General features: G+C 45.5%; 1 protein-coding gene across 3 annotated transcripts in view; it reads left to right on the top strand.

The window, feature by feature from the left end:
- LOC141080610 (arylsulfatase D-like) overlaps positions 1 to 19,012 on the top strand; it is a 187,695-nt gene that overhangs the window by 27,349 nt on the left and 141,334 nt on the right. The window contains exon 1 of one of the 3 annotated variants that reach the window (XM_073565951.1): positions 12,109 to 12,194. The exons of 1 other annotated variant lie outside the window; for it this stretch is intronic. The gene's annotated coding sequence lies outside the window, so the exon portion shown is untranslated. Of the gene's footprint in view, positions 1 to 12,108; positions 12,195 to 19,012 lie in introns of those variants that run through there. One more of the 3 variants, XM_073565953.1, reaches the window with a different exon arrangement.

The following is a 19,012-nucleotide window of genomic DNA, read 5'->3' as shown; positions in this document are numbered from 1 at the left end:
ATGAAAGGCTTTTTTCTAGCTTGACATGACTTGAGCCCTGCCTCTAGGAGCCTGTTATGAACTGTTCTTACTGTGCACTTCACCCCAGCTACCATTTGCCATTCCTTTTGTAGGTCACTTGATGAAATCCTGCGGTTGCTCAGTGACATTCGAGTAAGATGACAGTCATCCCGGTCAGTGGAGTCGTTTTCGCTCTCTGCCGGTCTGTAGCCTTGTTTCCCCAATATCTGATGCTTGAATTTTAAGGATGGAGGCAACATGATGCTCATTGTATCCCTCTGCTAGTAAAGCCAAAAGTGAGCCCTTCTTTTCCTCACTCAAGACTTTTCTTTTCAACTCCTTTGGCATGGTTAAAAGTTATTTTTTCATTCCTATTACTTTTGGGATATTACTAGGACTTGCTTTGCCATCAACCTTGTCATATTGCAAGAGGATTGTGAACACCACAGCAGGGTTTTTTATACCTTCCTTCGTTAAATAAGATTTGGTTCAGGTGATTACCTAATCAGAAGCACATTAAGTAGAATGAGGTGTCCTCTGGTTGGAATTCAACTGACACTGGAATGGAATGGTTGTCAGACATGTAGAGACGCTGATTTTTATAAAACTTTGCAGTGGTCTCTTAATTTTTGCTAGAGCTGTATATATAATAAATATTTACTCTAATATATATATATATATACACAGTATATACACACACTGTATATATATATATATATATATATATATTGTGGTGTAGTTACCACTATGTCAGCTAGGGGGCGCTGTGTGGGTGTCCCAGGACGGGTGTACAGGCACATTCAGTGTGGTAACAGGAGCAGGGTCCTAAATGACCATTATGGGTCTCAAGGTGGGTGGCCTTGGGATGCAGGCTCCAGGGTGTATTGATCAGCAGAGGTACTGCTGATTTTTCTGTTACACTGTGTCAGGGAAGCCTGTGTGTATCTATACAACCTTTAGTGATGTCATAGCCATGTGATCACCTGTGGGTGTGGTTACAGGGCTATGTAATTGAGGTGTTTGGCACATGTGACAGAGTGGAGGGAGTCTGTCAGAGTGTGGACAGACTTCCATGTGTCCAGGTGGGACACTACAGAGAGTGGTCTGTGTTCCAAGGAAGGAGAAGCCTTCCTGTGTCTGCGGCTGCAGATAGAGCGCTGCTCTGGACATTGCCCTGGCCTATGTATATTAGTTGTATATGGGGAGGACTACACCTCCCAGCATGTGCTGAGACTCTCGGTCCGAGTCTGAAGCCACGGACGTTTATGTTCTTTTGTGCCTAAGCTAGAGGCTATTTTGGTGATATGCTGAGTTATGGTTTATGGAGCAAATAAACCTCATGAACTTTGGGAAGAACCTGCCTCATGATTGTCTCCCGCTGCACCTGAGCGAGTCACATCCCTACAATTGGCAGAGAACGCGGGCAGCGATTCCCAGAAGCACGTGTGGCAGCGCTGGCGATTCTGAGCCAGGAGAGCAGACGGTCTGACAACCGTGAGTAATACTGACCGAGATCAGAGAAAGTGACTGTATTAAAATTTGTGGGATACCTCTGAGGAGAAGAGGCGTCCAGGAACCTGTGTGGCCGACACAGGTAACAGACAGGAGTCTGTGTTGCACTGACCAGGGTCAGTGAGAGACTGTGTTCCTGGAGGGTTCAGTGAGCAAGGTCCTGGAGGGTCAGTGTTGGGAAGAGCCCTGAAGCACGTGCTATGACCTTGGACCTGGTGAGCCGTGTGTTGGGCAGTCTCAGGTGGAGACGGATGTCCTGAAGAGCACCCGCTGAGCCCCTGGACCTGGTGAGGCCGGTGTGTTGGGAGACCCTGGGAGGAGGGCTGCTCCCTGAATAGCACCCGGTGCGCCCTGTGTGGTGGACGGTCTCAGGCGGAGACGGTACGTCCTGAGTGGCACACGAACAGGACACGTGAGAGACTGTGCATGTGTTTTTTTTTTCCTTTTCCTCGTTTTCTCTGAAAAAGACCTGCACATACACTGCGGTACTCCAGACATACCTACTGAGTCACCCAGTGCTGTCACTTCTTCACACTTGGCCACTTTCTGGACCACCACCCCACTTTCGGTTGCCACTCCAATTTGGGTCACCGTCCCCTTTTCGAACTCCACCCCTTTTTGGGTTACCACTCCAATTTGGGTCACCGCCCCTTTTTGTGACTCCACCCCTTTTTGGGTTACCACTCCAATTTATGTCACCGCCCCCTTTTGTGACTCCACCCCCTTTTGGGTTACCACTCCAATTTGTGTCACCGCCCCCTTTTGGGACACAACCCCTTTTTTGGTTACCACTCCCTTTTGGGTCACCGCCCCCTTTTGGGATTTCCCCATGTCCGTTCTGCAGAACTTCTTATGCCACAGTTCACACAGTACAGTTTGTCTTTTAACGATACCACACAAGTCTTTGTTGGCACCACCACAGCTCCTGCTGTCACTGATCACTGGCACCTCCGGCTGCTGTTCACACACACACAGCGGCTGGTGTCACTGCAGCTCCTGCTGCGCCATCTTCGTGGACCCACCGATCCACCAGAAGCCGCTTGTCCCCTTCTTAACCCCGCCGGGTTACCGGAAACCGCTTGTCACCCTCAAAGATAAAAACCACAAAAGCGCGCCCATAGGGCCTTACCAGTGCAGGTATAATGGGTTATGAAGCAATGATACAGTAGTTGTGGCTTTACACAACTATTGAGGGTGAGTACCCTGTATCATTGCTTCATAACCCATTATACCTGCACTGGTAAGGTCCTATGGGCGCGCTTTTGTGGTTTTTATCTTTGAGGGTGACAAGCGGTTTCCGGTAACCCGGCGGGGTTAAGAAGGGGACAAGCGGCTTCTGGTGGATCGGTGGGTCCACGAAGATGGCGCAGCAGGAGCTGCAGTGACACCAGCCGCTGTGAATTGTGAACAGCAGCCAGAGGTGCCAGTGATCAGTGACAGCAGGAGCTGTGGTGGTGCCAACAAAGACTTGTGTGGTATCGTTAAAAGACAAACTGTACTGTGTGAACTGTGGCATAAGAAGTTCTGCAGAACGGACATGGGGAAATCCCAAAAGGGGGCGGTGACCCAAAAGGGAGTGGTAACCAAAAAAGGGGTGGAGTCCCAAAAGGGGGCGGTGACACAAATTGGAGTGGTAACCCAAAAAGGGGTGGAGTCACAAAAGGGGGGCGGTGACACAAATTGGAGTGGTAACCCAAAAAGGGGTGGAGTCACAAAAGGGGGCGGTGACACAAATTGGAGTGGTGACCCAAAAAGGGGTGGAGTTCCAAAAGGGGGCGGTGACCCAAATTGGAGTGGCAACCCAAAGTGGGGTGGTGGTTCAGAAAGTGGCCAAGTGTGAAGAAGTGACAGCACTGGGTGACTCAGTAGGTATGTCTGGAGTACCGCAGTGTATGTGCAGGTCTTTTTCAGAATGTGGAATATCCTTTCCAGGTAGTAATGATGGGCCACAGATGTGTACAGTGATGCTGCACCGGGAAGGAGTCTTTGGCCGGCTGGACTCAGAGAGTCAGGTGACTCTGACAGGAACGCCTCTCGTTTTCTCTCTGACCGAGAAAAACATCAGGGTTCGCTGTAAACACGGGGTCACGGTGAACTACGCAGTAGACACAGTAGTGTTTGAGGGGACCAAAGGTGGTGAGTGCCAAGGTAGTGGGATACCACGGGACTTAGTCTATGCCTGGGAGAGGGGCCGGGACTTTCTTTTGTTTGATGACGTTTGGTCTGACGATGGAGATGCTTCGACTGTGGGGCAAGCAGACACTGAAACAGTGACGGCTCCTGACATGGACAGGTCAGAGGTAGAACTGACCAGAGGAAGAAGTACATCTGCCCAACTGACGGACCTGACGTCTCGTGATAAGACAGATGGTGGGCTGGGAGATGAGACTACTGGACTAGACACATTGGTGCTGGACGGTAACTGGAGGGTTCACTCGACTGGTGTGACTGACCCAGTGGTACCCTTTGATGATATAATTAAAGAGGTAGTGGTGAGACACGTGCTGGCCAAAAGAGAACAAGATCGTGAGATACAGCTTATAAAGGAGACTGTAACAGAACATGTCGAACGGGAAAGAGTCCTAAGGCAAGCAGCTGAGCACAGAGTGGATGAGCTGGAGAAGGAAGTCTCTGAGCTCAGAGGTCACCTGTCAGCATGTAAAACCATGAACAAGACCCTGTTGGAAGATATGGAGGTGCTCAGAGAGGCCCAAGAGAAGCATCAACAGGAGATTCTCAGGAGAGAGGATCAGCGTCGCTACCTGGCAGAGGAGCGAGATAAAGTTCTGCAAGAACTCAGTGGAGTAGTAAAAGGTCTTCTACAGGAGAAGTGGATGGGCGAAGACGTACAGCGGCCTTGCCCGACTGATAGCAAGGCAGAACTGCCAAAGCCCATCTTGGAAAAGGGTCCTGAAGACTGTAAATCTCAGGAAGATGGTGAGCCAAGAGCTGCACAAGACAGTCACCCGGTCTTGGCAGATACCTTGAGGGAAGTGTCCGTGGGGAACCCAGAGCCATCTGTCCAGGATGAGAGCAAGTCCATGACCTTCAAGTGCGTGATGGAGGTACCCGAAGACGTGCGAGAAGCGTGTGCCAGCGACCTTTAAAAAGGCAGTAAAGGCCTATAGTGTGAGCTGGGCACCAGAAACAGACCAGTTGGTGATACTGGCAGAAACGGAAGACACAGAGAGAAGGGTGGCTGTCCTGAAGGAGATGCACCTACAATGTCTCCGCACGAAACAGATGCTCGTGGAGCGTAATAGGAAAGCCGCTCGACGTCTGGAGCTTGCAAGGGAAGCGCAAAGTCGGCTGGGCTTTGTGGAAGACATAATTCCGGTACCCAAAAATCTGGTGGGGAAAGTTGTTGGCAGACTTGGAAAGGTAATGCAGGAGATGGTGAATCGATCCAGTTTGAAGAGAGTGAGGATCCCACCTGCTGCTGAAATCCAAGTCGCTGTTGAAGATGACATGGTTCCTGTCATTGTGGTTGGTTCGGTGGAAAGCATTGGGAAGCTTCGCATGCTCCTGGAATATCGGGTAGCGTACCTGAAGGAGATTGAGCAGCTAAGACAGGATCGACTGCAGATGAATGAGCAGATAGAGAACGTCAGGTGGCGTCCCCCTCCAACCCAAGGTGTAAGGACCCGAAGGGATCCTTCAAGGAATGAAAGGACAGGTAGTCGAAGGCAAGAACGCCGAGAGTCCGCAAGTGGCCGTTCTAATCTTAGTAACATAGGCACGAGACTCGGTGGTGGACGTAGCGAGAGAGGGTCAGACTCAGACCAGCCAGTTAGCCCAACTGGACGTGGGACTCATGACCGTACGAACCGGGAGAGTCAGCTAGTGAGAGAAAGGTCGGGTGACGGAGCGCACTGCAGACAGGTGGAGACTAAAGAGTGTCTGGTCACACTGATGGACGTTCACGGGAAGGCCAAAGCCCAAGGCCGAGATACTGACCGCTGGGGGCAGGGGAGGCCTAACGTAAATATGCAGTATGACTACCGAAACAGACGGAGATGGTCCTCCCGACTGGTAGGGCAAGGTGACATGGGTGCCAGGTCTCAAGATCCCTGGGTGATGTCATGTGTTCAACCCCACAAGTTTGAACAGAGGGGGGAGGTATGTGGTGTAGTTACCACTATGTCAGCTAAGGGGCGCTGTGTGGGAGTCCCAGGATGGGTGTACAGGCACATTCAGTGTGGTAACAGGAGCAGGGTCCTAAATGACCATTATGGGTCTCAAGGTGGGTGGCCTTGGGATGCAGGCTCCAGGGTGTATTGATCAGCAGAGGTACTGCTGATTTTTCTGTTACACTGTGTCAGGGAAGCCTGTGTGTGTCTACACAACCTGTAGTGATGTCATAGCCATGTGATCACCTGTGGATGTGGTTACAGGGCTATGTAATTGAGGTGTTTGGCACATGTGACAGAGTGGAGGGAGTCTGTCAGAGTGTGGACAGACTTCCATGTGTCCAGGTGGGACACTACAGAGAGTGGTCTGTGTTCCAAGGAAGGAGAAGCCTTCCTGTGTCTGCGGCTGCAGATAGAGCGCTGCTCTGGACATTGCCCTGGCCTATGTATATTAGTTGTATATGGGGAGGACTACACCTCCCAGCATGTGCTGAGACTCTCGGTCCGAGTCTGAAGCCACGGACGTTTATGTTCTTTTGTGCCTAAGCTAGAGGCTATTTTGGTGATATGCTGAGTTATGGTTTATGGAGCAAATAAACCTCATGAACTTTGGGAAGAACCTGCCTCATGATTGTCTCCCGCTGCACCTGAGCGAGTCACATCCCTACAATATATATATATATATATATATATATATATATATATATATATATACACACACACATACACACACACACAGTATTTATAATAAATATCTAAAATATCTACAGTGGGGAAAAAAGTATTTGGTAAGCCACCAATTTTGCCAGTTCTCCCACTTAAAAAGATGAGAGAGGCATGTAATTGACATCATAGGTAGACCACAACTATGAGAGTCAAAATGAGAAAACAAATCCAGAAAATCACCTTGTCTGATTTGGCAAGATTAATTTTGCAAATTATGGTGGAAAATAAGTATTTGGTCATTAACAAAAATTCATCTCAATATTTTGTTATATATCCTTTGTTGGCAATGATAGAGGTCAAATGTTTTCTGACAACGTGGTCTTCACAAGATTGGCCCATACTGTAGGTGGTATGTTGGCCCATTCCTCCATGCAAATCTCCTCTAGAGCAGTGATGTTTTTGGCCTCTCGCTGGGCAACACGGATTTTCAAATCCCTCCATAGTTTTCTATGGGCTGAAATCCAGAGACTGGCTAGGCCACTCCAGGACCTTCATGTGCTTCTTAGAAAGCCACTCCTTTGTTGCCCTGGTTGTGTGCTTTGGATCATTATCATGTTGAAAGACCCATCCATGTTTCATTTTCAATGCCCTTGCTGATAGAAGGAGGTTTGCACTCAAAATCTCACGATACATGGCCCCATTCATTCTTTCATGTAAACGGATCAGTCGTCCAGGTCCCTTTGCAGAGAAACAGCCAAAAAGCATAATGTTGCCACCTCCGTGCTTCACAGTAGGTATGGTGTTCTTTGGATGCAACTCAGCATTCTGTCTCCTCCAAACACGGCGAGTTTTGTTTTTACCAAACAATTCAACTTTGGTTTCATCTGACCATATGACATTCTCCCAATACTCTTCTGGATAATCCAAATGCTCTCTAGCAAACGTAAGACCAGCCCAGACATGTACTGGCTTAACCAGGGGGGCACATCTGGCACTGCAGGATCTGTGTCCCTGGCGTCATAGTGTGTTACTGATGGTAGCCTTTGCTATGGTGGTCCCAGCTCTATGCAGGTCATTCACTTGGACCCCCATTGTGATTCCGGGATTTTTGCTCACCTTTCTTGTGATCATTTTAACCCCACGGGGTGAGATCCTACAAGGATCTCCAGATCGAGGGAAATTATCAGTGGTCTTGTACGTGTTCCATTTTCTTATTATTGCTCCCACAGTTGATTTCAACACACCAAGCTGCTTGCCTATTGCAGAATCAGTCTTTCAAGCCTGGTGTAGGGCTACAATTTTGTTTCTGGTGTCCTGCGACAGCTCTTTGGTCTTCACCATAGTGGAGTTTGGAGTGTGACTGTTTGAGGTTGTGAACAGGTGTCTTATGTACTGATAAGTTCAAACAGGTGTCATTACTACAAGTAATAAGTGGAGGACAGAGGAGCCTCTTAAAGAAAAAGTTAAAGGTCTGTGAGAGCCACAAATCTTGCATATTTTTAGGTGACAAAATGCTTATTTTCCACCATGATTTGCTAAATAAATCTTGTCAAATCAGACAAGGTGATTTTCTGGATTTGTTTTCTCATTTTCACTCTCATAGTTGTGGTCCACCTATGATGTCAATTACAGGCCTTTCTCATCTTTTTAAGTGGAAGAACTTGCACAATTGGTGGCTAACTAAATACTTTTTCCCCACTGTAGTTCCCTTACCAGATATTCTTTCTCCAGGATAATGGAGTTTTAATAACATAATGCAGGAGAAAGTTTTACACAACTGTTCTGCTAGATAGCTTCTTACAAAATGACTGCTTACCTAAAATGCATTGGTTTCACCCAAAATGCAATTGACAGATTAGAAGAAACAACTTGAAATATAATTAAATGTCACCAGATGGTGCTATTGCCACATTAGACGTCACTAACAGAGTACAGCTTATTAAAGTGACAATAATTGTAACCTTGTCTTGTGCCCACCAGGTTGCAGCAATCATCACTCATGACCATGCCTGGTTGTAGATTCAGTGGCAAAAGCCACAGATCTGTCTGCTCTGTTATTCCTTTCAATAACTCTGCTGCGGTGTGCGCTGTGTCTCCTCGAAAAATTCATTTCAGAAGAGCCTGCTGCCGTTTTGCTGAGGCAGTGCTGCAGAGCTTCTAGCTTCTTGCACATGTGAACAACGTGAGACAGGACTACAGGGATGGAGAATGAGGAGGACCAGGGGGGTCCAGGAACTGATGGAGGTGGTGAAGGAATCCCTGGTAGAAGTAGGGCTAGCAATCGTCAGTATTGGTAGCACATGTGCCGTGCCACGGTGCAAGTCGGCCCCGGCCTCCACAACGTCCACCAAGTGTCAGGAAAATGTATTGTCCCTGGCCAAAATCGCTGGCTGAAAGTCCCTGGCCAGAAATGTGTCAGTCGTTAAGTGGAACTACCAATAGCCACGTTTGTAAGGGTGATATTCCTGGACACATGCTGATATAAGGTAGGGACGACACACCAGGAAAAATAGTGGCAGCTGGGGACCGAGTACCAAGGGACCAAATTTGTACATTTTTACACCTAATTTAGGTTTATATTTCAAACCAATTATATTTCACACATACCAAGTTCTACAGTACATTTGACAATAGTCAATTTTTGAACAACCAATTTTGGAATTTATTTCAAACCAACCAAATTTCACACAAAGCAGGTTCTACGGTATGTATGACAATAGTAAATTTTTGGAACAAATATATTTTGTGAACTATACCAGGCCAAGCATTTTTTTATTTTAAACCACCATAATTTTACACAAAGCATACCACCACAATCTAACAAGAATCGCATTAACCTGCATCCGTGACTAATTGAATTCAGAAAGAAATGACTTTTTTTGAGTTTTAGATACCAACGTAATGTAACAAAAAGTATATAATACGCTATGGATGACAAATTCAATCCAGAAACTTTTTTGAACGTAAATATTTTCAAAGTGTAGGTGATGTACACCTACACTCATGAAGGCTTTGCACAAAGTGCAAAGCCAGGAAAAGAATTTAAGGAGGGTAATTCAGTAATCCTTTTCAGGTGTCCGCTTTTTCTTCTCCTTCCTTGGTATGCTGGGGGGCTGCCTCCACCTGTTTCCTGGAGCCAATTCCCAGGTGCCTGGGCTGTAAGTGACCCGGCTTTTGATAGTGTCCTAGCCCCGAACATTTGGAAATGGGAGACAGCCCCGTGTCACCTGGACCATCATCTGCTCCCGCATAGGAAATGGGGAACCCCAAGGACAGTCCAGTTGTCTAGGGAGTCTCAAGGAGCCTATAGTTATATTGTAATTAAAACAAACAGCCAGAATAAAGGCCTTAATTTGAAGTAAAAACCCCACTTTTACTTTTTTATTTAAAAATAACAAATACGGTTATACTCACCTAACACCCATTCTACTAAAGCCCACATCTACTGTATCAAGAGAAAAGTAAAAAGCAACCATATTCATCACCTGTCCGTTGTTTTGTCCCGCGCCATAATCCATGTCTGGGATAAATCATTTTCAACAATGACGGTGCCAAGATGCAACAATGCAGTCTGAGAACCAATGAGGAATGAGCTGCTGTGAGTGCAGCATCAGTGACTAGTGGTGACATCATTGAGCTGACTGCAGTAACCTCAGCACTATGAGAAAAAGTCAATGAGTTCACTGCAGTTCAAACTCAGTGACTTCACCGCAGTTCACCTTGAGAACATTTCCCACGGCGCTCACAGTGATGTTTTGAACTGAGTTTATTGGCTGTGAACTCGCACAACCTTTCTGATTGCACCGCGAGTGTGTGAACTCTCTTATTCTCTCGGTGATGTCAGTCAGGTCATAGGAGTCCAACACTGCAAGTCAGTGAGCAACGCTAGCAGACAGTACTCAGTGTTTGCTGGATGGCATACTTTAAACATGCCTCATTGGAGAGGGGAAGATTAGATTTCATTATTTTATTTTGGTTACAGAGGACAGTGGCTTCAGTGGACTGGTTGATGACGTGAGCATGGCATAAATTAGATTAATTAAAGAAGTTTGTATCATTATTTCAATTGAAGGACTTTATTTTGGGCGTGTGTGTTTTTTTATACAATATCATTATGAGTTAGTAATGGGGGTGTCTTATAGACACCTCTCCCTTACTAACCTCTGGGATTTATGTCACCTGAATATACAAAGGTGACATTAAATCCCCTCAATTATCACCCCACACCAGGGCAAGTGGGATGTGCAAGGCTAAGTGCTAGATTTCTTATGGATGCACCTTTTCTCGTGGCGGCTGAGAGCTGATGTTTTTAGTCTGGGATGGTGCCAATTTTTATGGCCCCCTCCTAGCCTATTAATATCAGCCCGCAGTTGTCTGCCTAGCCTTTGCTGGTTATTAATTATAGGGCGACTCTACATAATTTTTTTGTTGAGGTCCCCCATTTTAATAACGAGTAAAGGTTTAGTATACATCTGTGAGCTGATATTAATAGCCTAGGACCCTCCATGGGTATTATCCCCTTCCCAGGCTATAAACATCTGCCCCCAGCTGTCTGCTTTCCCTCTGCTGGTTATGAAAATTACGCGGGAGCCCACATCATTTTTTAATTAAATACATGTACAGTAAGCTGCACACACACTGTGCTAATTATACATGTGACTGACTTCTTTATATCTATTTATTCTATGAGTATATATCTTTCCTATTTTATTCTGACTTGTCACGCTGTAATTTTATGGTGTGCGGCAGATGAACTGTCAGGTTTTCAAGGACATGGGGTGTAAAAATCGTATGGCACTTGCATGGTCTGAGTGACGCGTGATTTTTTTTCTTGCACCAATTAACTTGCACTGGCGAGTCTCGTCCGATATACAAGGAAAATCGCAGCACTATACGAGTCTATATTCTCGGTGTGTGTTTTTATTTAACTCTTCACTTACAAGTTTAGTAATGAGTGTGTCTGTCTGACACCTCTTCGTTATTAAACCTAGGGCTTGTCGTGTCAGCGACAGCTGCAGACACCAACCCCTAATCCCATTACCCCGATGTGACTGCACCAGGACATCTAGAAGAGCCTGGGCTAAGTGCCAGAATTGATGCTTCAAATATGAAGTTCCATTTCTGGGGCAGCTGAGGGCTGGCATTTTTAGAATGAGATGGGGAGAAAAGCATGAAAAAGAAGGTGTTGACCAGGGAAATTACACCACATAACTTTTTTTTTTCTTTTTTTGAAATATCTTTATTTAGCTCCAAAAAGTATTCATTGCTGTACAAAAACGCACACAAAACACATGCAAAAACGCACCAAAAACTAGTGTTTTTTTTCCGTTGCATTTTTGCTGCCAACAAATTCCTAGAGATGCAGAAATTTCTGCAAATACTCAACATGCGCACACAACCTCAGAGGAAAAGTATAATAGAAACACGTCATCACTTCTGTATTTATCACCCACTCCTGGTTTTAGGTTTTAAGTACTGAGGTAAAATACTGACCAAATATTCAGTGTATGCATGAGGCCTTACGATCCAGAAATGTTTTTTACATTAATTCCTTTACATTTAGATCTTCTGACAGTACAGTGGTAGAAATGATTCAATGATACATTGATTTCTATCACCACGTCGTGATCCAACTCCTAACACGCTTTTGGTGGATTTTCCCCATTCACTTTAATCTAAGCGTGAAACCAGAATGCATAAAGTGTGTCCGCCTGTCTAGTGATGCCTGCAGCTCAATGAAAAAAAAAAAGGACAGACATCAGTTCAGTCAGCTGCTTCTGTTTAGACCAATAAAAGTTCAGATCGGTGAAATCCAGGAAGCAGCAGGCGATCCAGCAGCAATGGAAGTTTCCTACACCCGAACAACTCCATACGCTACAGTCTGAGGTGAGTAAAACAGATGCACAGTTACTTATGGGATCTTGTGGGATGTTTTCTCATTATTTCTTTTGGGTTTTTCCCTTGTAAGGTAAAGAGTGAAAATGTAATACAACATGTGAGATAATGTTCTCCTGTGCAGAATAGTACACTCACATGATGTCCTTGTCACATATTCCAAAACCAAAGTGTAAATGGGAAATCTGCACGGCTAAGGGTTTCACATTTTTTCAGTTGTTAAAATATTTTGCTATTTATTGAAGCTTCTTTGGTGCAAACTCTGCTGTGAATGCTCAGCGAGTGGTTTAATGGCGGTTACATCTGCCTGAGGCGAGGATTGCATAAGCATTATCTTCTCTGATCCGAGACAATCGGCTGATTATGCTAATCACACTCTGGAGTATGATTTGATTTTCATGGATGAGAAGAAAAAAAGAATCTCCATTCTGTTAGTCCATACTGCACTCAGATGCCATCCATGTGCAGTCCGATGTTTTCCATGGATTTATTGACTTGAATGGCCAAGTGCGATACGATCATTTTTCCCTTTCCCTCGGACCATCTCTGAGTTAAAAATCAGATATGTGCACGGCCCCATAGAATAACATTGGTCCGAGTGCGATCCGATGTCTTTTCAGATTGCACTCAGCCTGATAATACAGTCGTCTGCATGAGCCCTTACAGACCACAGTTCAAACTGCACATATGCGAAATACTGCAAATTGAGTTCATAGAAGCATAGAATATAGAGTTGGAAGGGACCTTCTGGGCCGTCTGGTCCAAGCCCCTGCTCAAAGCAGGATTCACTAAATCATCCCAGACAGATGTCTGTCCAGCCTCTGTTTGAAGACTTCCATGGAGGGAGAACTCACCACCTCTCGTGGCAGCCTGTTCCACTTATTGATCACCTTGTCAAAAAGTTTTTTCTAATATCTAATCTGTGTCTCCTCCCATTCAGTTTCATCCCATTGCTTCTAGTCTTTCCTTGTGCAAATGAGAATAAAGATGATCCTTCTACAATGTGACAGCCCTTGAGATATTTGTAGACAGCTATTAAGTCTCTTCTCAGTCTTCTCTTTTGCAAGCTAAACTGTTAGCGTGGGTGGCCAGGAGCTGGAATCTCCAGGAGTGGACCCTCTGGACCGTGGCACCGAGGGGCCCCAGGCGAGCTGCCAGGTGGAACCGACCCCTATACAGGGACCGTTAGGAGCAGGCCCAGGGGTTCAAGTACCACGGTAGCCGGTACTGAGAGGGGCGGCTCAGGATGGACTGGAGTAGGACTGTGGGACTGAAGTGTAGATGACAGAACAAAGCTGGAACACAGGAGGCAGGAGTGGAGTAAGACTGTAGACTGGAATGTGGAGGGACTGAAGTGTAGATGACAGGACAGAGCTGAAACACAGGAGACAGGAATGGAGTAAGACAGTAGACTGGAAAGTGGAGGGATGGCTGGAGCAGGAACACAGGAGACAGGATTACAGGAGGACGGAAGGACTGGAGCAGGAAGGAACAGGAACACCAGAGGCAGGATTGGAGTAGGACGGCAGGACTGGAGCAGGATGGAACAGGAACACCGGAGGCAGGACTGGAGTAGGACGGCAGGACTGGAGCAGGATGGAACAGAAACACCAGAGGCAGGACTGGAGTAGGACGGCAGGACTGGAGCAGGATGGAACAGGAACACCAGAGGCAGGACTGGAGTAGGACGGCAGGACTGGAGCAGGATGGAACAGGAACACCAGAGGCAGGACTGGAGTAGGACGGCAGGGCTGGAGCAAGATGGAACAGGAACACCGAAGGCAGGACTGGAGTAGGCTGGAACAGGTACACAGGAACAGGGCAGGAGATGGAGGAAACAGGAACACTGAAGCAGGACTGAGAATACTGCAGGGAACATGGAAGACAGGCTGTGAGGCTGCTGCAGGAAACACCGAGGATGGCCTCGAGAGGCTGCAGAGAGCACAGGAGGAAGCAGGGCCCAGTGTGCAAGGTAACACAACGATCAGGCGCCTCCCTCAGGGGGAAGCGGCCTGATATGGCCCCATCTGGTCTGCCATTGGTCCGAAGATGCTTCCGGGTCAGGGCACAGCCGGAGCACAAGAAGCAGAATGGAGGTGCGGCCGCGGCCTATGGCACATGCGCATTGCATGCAGAGATGGCGTAGGCCGCGAGCCTGTCAGAGGTGACCGCCGTGGCCATCGGGTGGCGAGAGGCTGCGGCGTGGGAGCGGAGGCCGGGTGAGTACATCGGAGCGGTGTAACATAAACATTCCCAAATCCTGTAACCGTTTCTCATAGGACATGGTGTGCAGACTGGTCACCATTCTGGTCGTTCTTCTTTGAACTTGCTCCAGTTTGTTGATGTCTTGTTTAAATTGTGGTGCCAAAAACTGGAAGAGGGAGGCATATCTAAAGAAGAATATAATGCTGTCTGCAGAACCTGCAGGGCACAAATCAGATTATCTAAAGCTGAAAATGAATTGAGGCTTGCAAGAGATGTCAAAAGCAATAATAAAGGATTTTGGGGATATGTCAAAAGTAAAAGAAAAGTCAAAGATGCTATAGGATTTTTACAGGATGAAAATGATGAAATGGTAAGACAGGATGTTGAGAAGGCTGAACTTTTAAATTCCTATTTTGCATCTGTTTTCTCTCAGAAAGGAAATGTAACATCAACTGTTATTCACTGTCCTATTAAGGGAATAGAAGAATCCAGGATATCTATAAACAGAAAGTTAGTGAGGAAACACTTAGCTAACCTAAATGAATTCAAGTCTCCAGGTCCAGATGAATTACACCCCAGAGTACTGAAGGAGATAGCAGAAGAAATTTTTGAACCCCTCTCCATAATCTTTGAAAATTCTTGGAGAACAGGAGAAGTGCCAGAAGACTGGAAAAGAGCAAATGTTGTTCCTATCTTCAAAAAGGGGAAGAAGGTGGACCCAGGCAACTATAGGCCGGTGAGTCTTACTTCTATACCAGGAAAGATCTTTGAACAAATTATTAAACAACATGTATGTCAATACCTGGATAAGAATGAAGTGATTAAACAGAGTCAGCATGGGTTTGTAACTAATAAGTCATGTCAGACTAACTTAATTTCCTTCTATGACGGTATCACTGATTGGGTGGATCAAGGAAATGCTGTAGATATAGTATATCTTGACATCAGCAAAGCATTTGACAAAGTCTCTCATACAATCCTTATTGAAAAAATGACTAAGTATGGAATGGACAAGGCAACTGTTAGGTGGATTCATAACTGGCTTAGTGATCGGACCCAAAGAGTGGTCGTAAATGGCTGCACATCCAGTTGGAAGAATGTCTCAAGTGGGGTACCACAGGGCTCTGTCCTGGGCCCTGTATTGTTCAACATCTTTATCAACGATTTAGATAAAAGGCATTGAGGGTAAACTGATTAAATTTGCTGATGACACAAAGCTAGGAGGGATAGCTAATACTAGAGAAGAGAGAGAGAGGATTCAAAAAGATTTAAATAAACTGGAGAAGTGGGCAGCAACTAACAGAATGGTTTTGAACAGGGAGAAATGCAAAGTACTACATCTGGGCAATAAAAATGAAAAAAGCATATATAGAATGGGAGGTATAGGGCTAAGTGACAGCACATGTGAAAAAGACTTGGCTATACTAATAGATCACAGACTGAATATGAGTCAACAGTGTGATGCAGCAGCAAAAAAGGCAAATGTAATTCTAGGATGTATTAACAGAAGCATACAGTCTAGATCACGTGAAGTCATTATTTCCCTCTACTCCTCTTTGGTCAGACCTCATCTGGAATATTGTGTCCAGTTTTGGGCACCACATTTTAAAAAAGACATCAACAAACTGGAGCAAGTTCAGAAAAGAGCGACCAGAATGGTGACTGGTCTGCAAACCCTGTCTTATGAGGAAAGGTTGCAGGATTTGGGAATGTTTAGTTTGCAAAAGAGAAGACTGAGAGGAGACTTAATAGCTGTCTACAAATATCTAAAGGGCTGTCACATTGTAGAAGGATCAACTTTATTCTCATTTGCACAAGGAAAGACTAGAAGCAATGGGATGAAACTGAATGGGAGGAGACACAGATTAGACATTAGAAAAAACTTTTTGACAGTTAGAGTGATCAATGAGTGGAACAGGCTCCCACGAGAAGTGGTGAGTTCTCCTTCAATGGAAGTCTTCAAACAGAGGCTGGACAGACATCTGACTGGGATGATTTAGCGAATCCTGCTTTGAGCAGGGGGTTGGACCAGATGGCCCAGGAGGTCCCTTCCAACTCTACGATTCTATGATTCTAAGCAGTATTCCAGATGAGGTCTTATCAGAGAGCAGTAGAGGGGGATAATGACTTCACGTGATCTAGACTGTATGCTTCTGTTAATACATCCCAGAATTGTATTTGCCTTTTTTGCTGCTGCATCACACTGTTGACTCATGTTTAGTGTCCACAAATTGAGAAAATAGATATCCGGCACCGTTGTGTGGAAAAATACCCTGGATGTCTGCACATATATTTTTCACATTATTAAAAAAAACACCTTAATCCCACTTGGAACGGGTGCTCAATCCCATGTTGAAAAAACAGAACATTTCATTGTGAAGAGAAAGAAAAAATAGGATGGCACTAATCGATCATGTGAATCAAATCACTTTATTTCACATACACAAGGCATTGGCATAGGCACGGGAGCAATGTGCTGGAAGACGGACAACAGCCGTTTCACGCTCAATAGGCTTCAACAGGTCCTGTTGAAGCGTATTGAGTGCGAAACGGCTGTTGTCCGTCTTCCAGCACATTGCTCCCGTGCCTATGCCAATGCCTTGTGTATGTGAAATAAAGTGGTTTGATTCACATGAACGGTGAGTGCCATCCTATTTTTTCTTTCTCTTCACAATGAAATGACTCATGTTTAGTTTATGATCTATTAGTATACCCAAGTCTTTTTCACATGTGCTGTTGCTTAGCCCTATTCCTCCCATCTATTTATATAATTGCATTGTAATGTTTTCATTTCCTGCTCTGTCCAGATGTCACCGTATCCCAGAATTCCAAGCGGAGGAAGTTCACCGACGGCCATATTGGGACACCCAAGTGATGGGTGTCTCAATATGGAAACAGCTGCTGGTACCAACCTATTGCGCGGTATCACCAGCGGAACACCTTCGCATCACACACACACACTCTATACGCCGTACTCACACGCAGCCTCTTGTGCGCTGCCACCATCGGAACACCGTTGCGAACACGCTGCCGCTGGGATCAGCCGAATGATTCACTGACTGTCACCATCTTTGAACCGGAGGAGCGCATGAGCAGTATTAATGTGACCGCCACTATCTGTCTGCACAAAGATGGCGGCAGTCTGATTTACTATGCCTGCGTGAATTAAGCGCAGGTGCAGTGAATCATTCGGCTGATCCCGGCGGCAGAGCGATGTGTCTACAGGCAGAGGAAGCCGGTCACATTAAAGGGGTTTTAACACGAACAAAAGTTCATTTTAAAAATTGACTGTGTCTGACCATGTACGGAGCATACCACATCTCCTGGGCAGGTGAGGAAGCAAAAGACAATACTGACATTACAGCAAGGGATCATAGTCGATTCATTTCATGGGGAAAAATATTTCACTGACTGTTTTTAAAAAAAATATTTTACTGCACAAAATGTATCCTCTGCGATCTCCTGCTGTAATGTCAGTATTGTCTTGTCTTGTGCTTCCTCTCCTGCTCAGGAGCTGTGGTATGTTCTGTACATGGTCAGACACAGACAATTTTTAAAATGAACTTTCGTTCGTGGGAAATCCCCTTTAAAAGCAAATATCAATGCCAACATCAAAAAAATACCAAGAATATACCATCAAAGAAAAGGACGGCTATCCAAGTTACCGCAGAAACATGACAAGGGGGATAGCACATGGGGTAGAAAGGTCAAAAAAGAGAGCACAGATGGGAGAAGTCAACACATGGGGAAAGAGAGAGTGGATAAGTGGGTGAGCACATGGGGGGGAGATTCTCAATGCTGCAAAGCCTGCTCCCACGGTGACATTACTGCCCTCCCGATGCAATAGCATCGGGCCTCCATCTAGTTCTGTATATGATTAGTCTAAGATTAACACACTGGTGCCAGTCCACTTGGACAGAGAAGGAAGGTCCACTATTCCCAGATGCAGCTGGTGAATAACAGGCTCTGTGCTGGTGCCTGTTTAAAAGAGCTAAAGCTGAAATACACCGCGCTATACTGGGAACTGAAAAAATAATATAACTGAGTACTTACTTGCTGGTGTGTGAAAAAATCACATGGTGGTGGATGTATAGCAGTATCCTGAGACTATTCACCTTGTCATAGATGTATATTGCCTTGCATTTGGATGCCAAAAATGCTGAATAGATAATATAGGGTTAAATGGGGGTGAGCCCATTAGTGTGTTTCAGAGGGAAAAAAAAAAATAAATAAATAAAAAAATAAAATATGAACTAATCTTGATTTACTCACTTAAGGAAATCAGAACCATATAAAATACATGCTGTAAATGTAGCCATTGCCAGGTATCAAGATTGGAATGTTGCAGCCTGTTTCTGATGTAAAAAATATAATAGTTGAAAAATGAAACAAAAAAAAAAAAAACAGGGGGATAAATAGATGTTTGAGATAACTGAATGCTGACCTTACTGCATGCCAATTTCAACAGGCGAGGTCAGAATGATTAATCCTGTGCAAAACAAATGATGACACAGTTCCTGCAAAGTGAATGAGCGTTAGTGACAGCTTGTGCCCACTAGTGGAATGAGGTGCTTGATTCTGGTGCACTTACTTGCAGGGCCAGT

The sequence above is a fragment of the Dendrobates tinctorius genome, unplaced genomic scaffold (assembly GCF_039654945.1).
Source record: "Dendrobates tinctorius isolate UK_male_01 unplaced genomic scaffold, ASM3965494v1 ptg000016l, whole genome shotgun sequence".
In the NCBI taxonomy this organism is placed as follows: Eukaryota; Metazoa; Chordata; class Amphibia; order Anura; family Dendrobatidae; genus Dendrobates; species Dendrobates tinctorius.
This window is presented reverse-complemented; position numbering and strand designations above follow the sequence as displayed.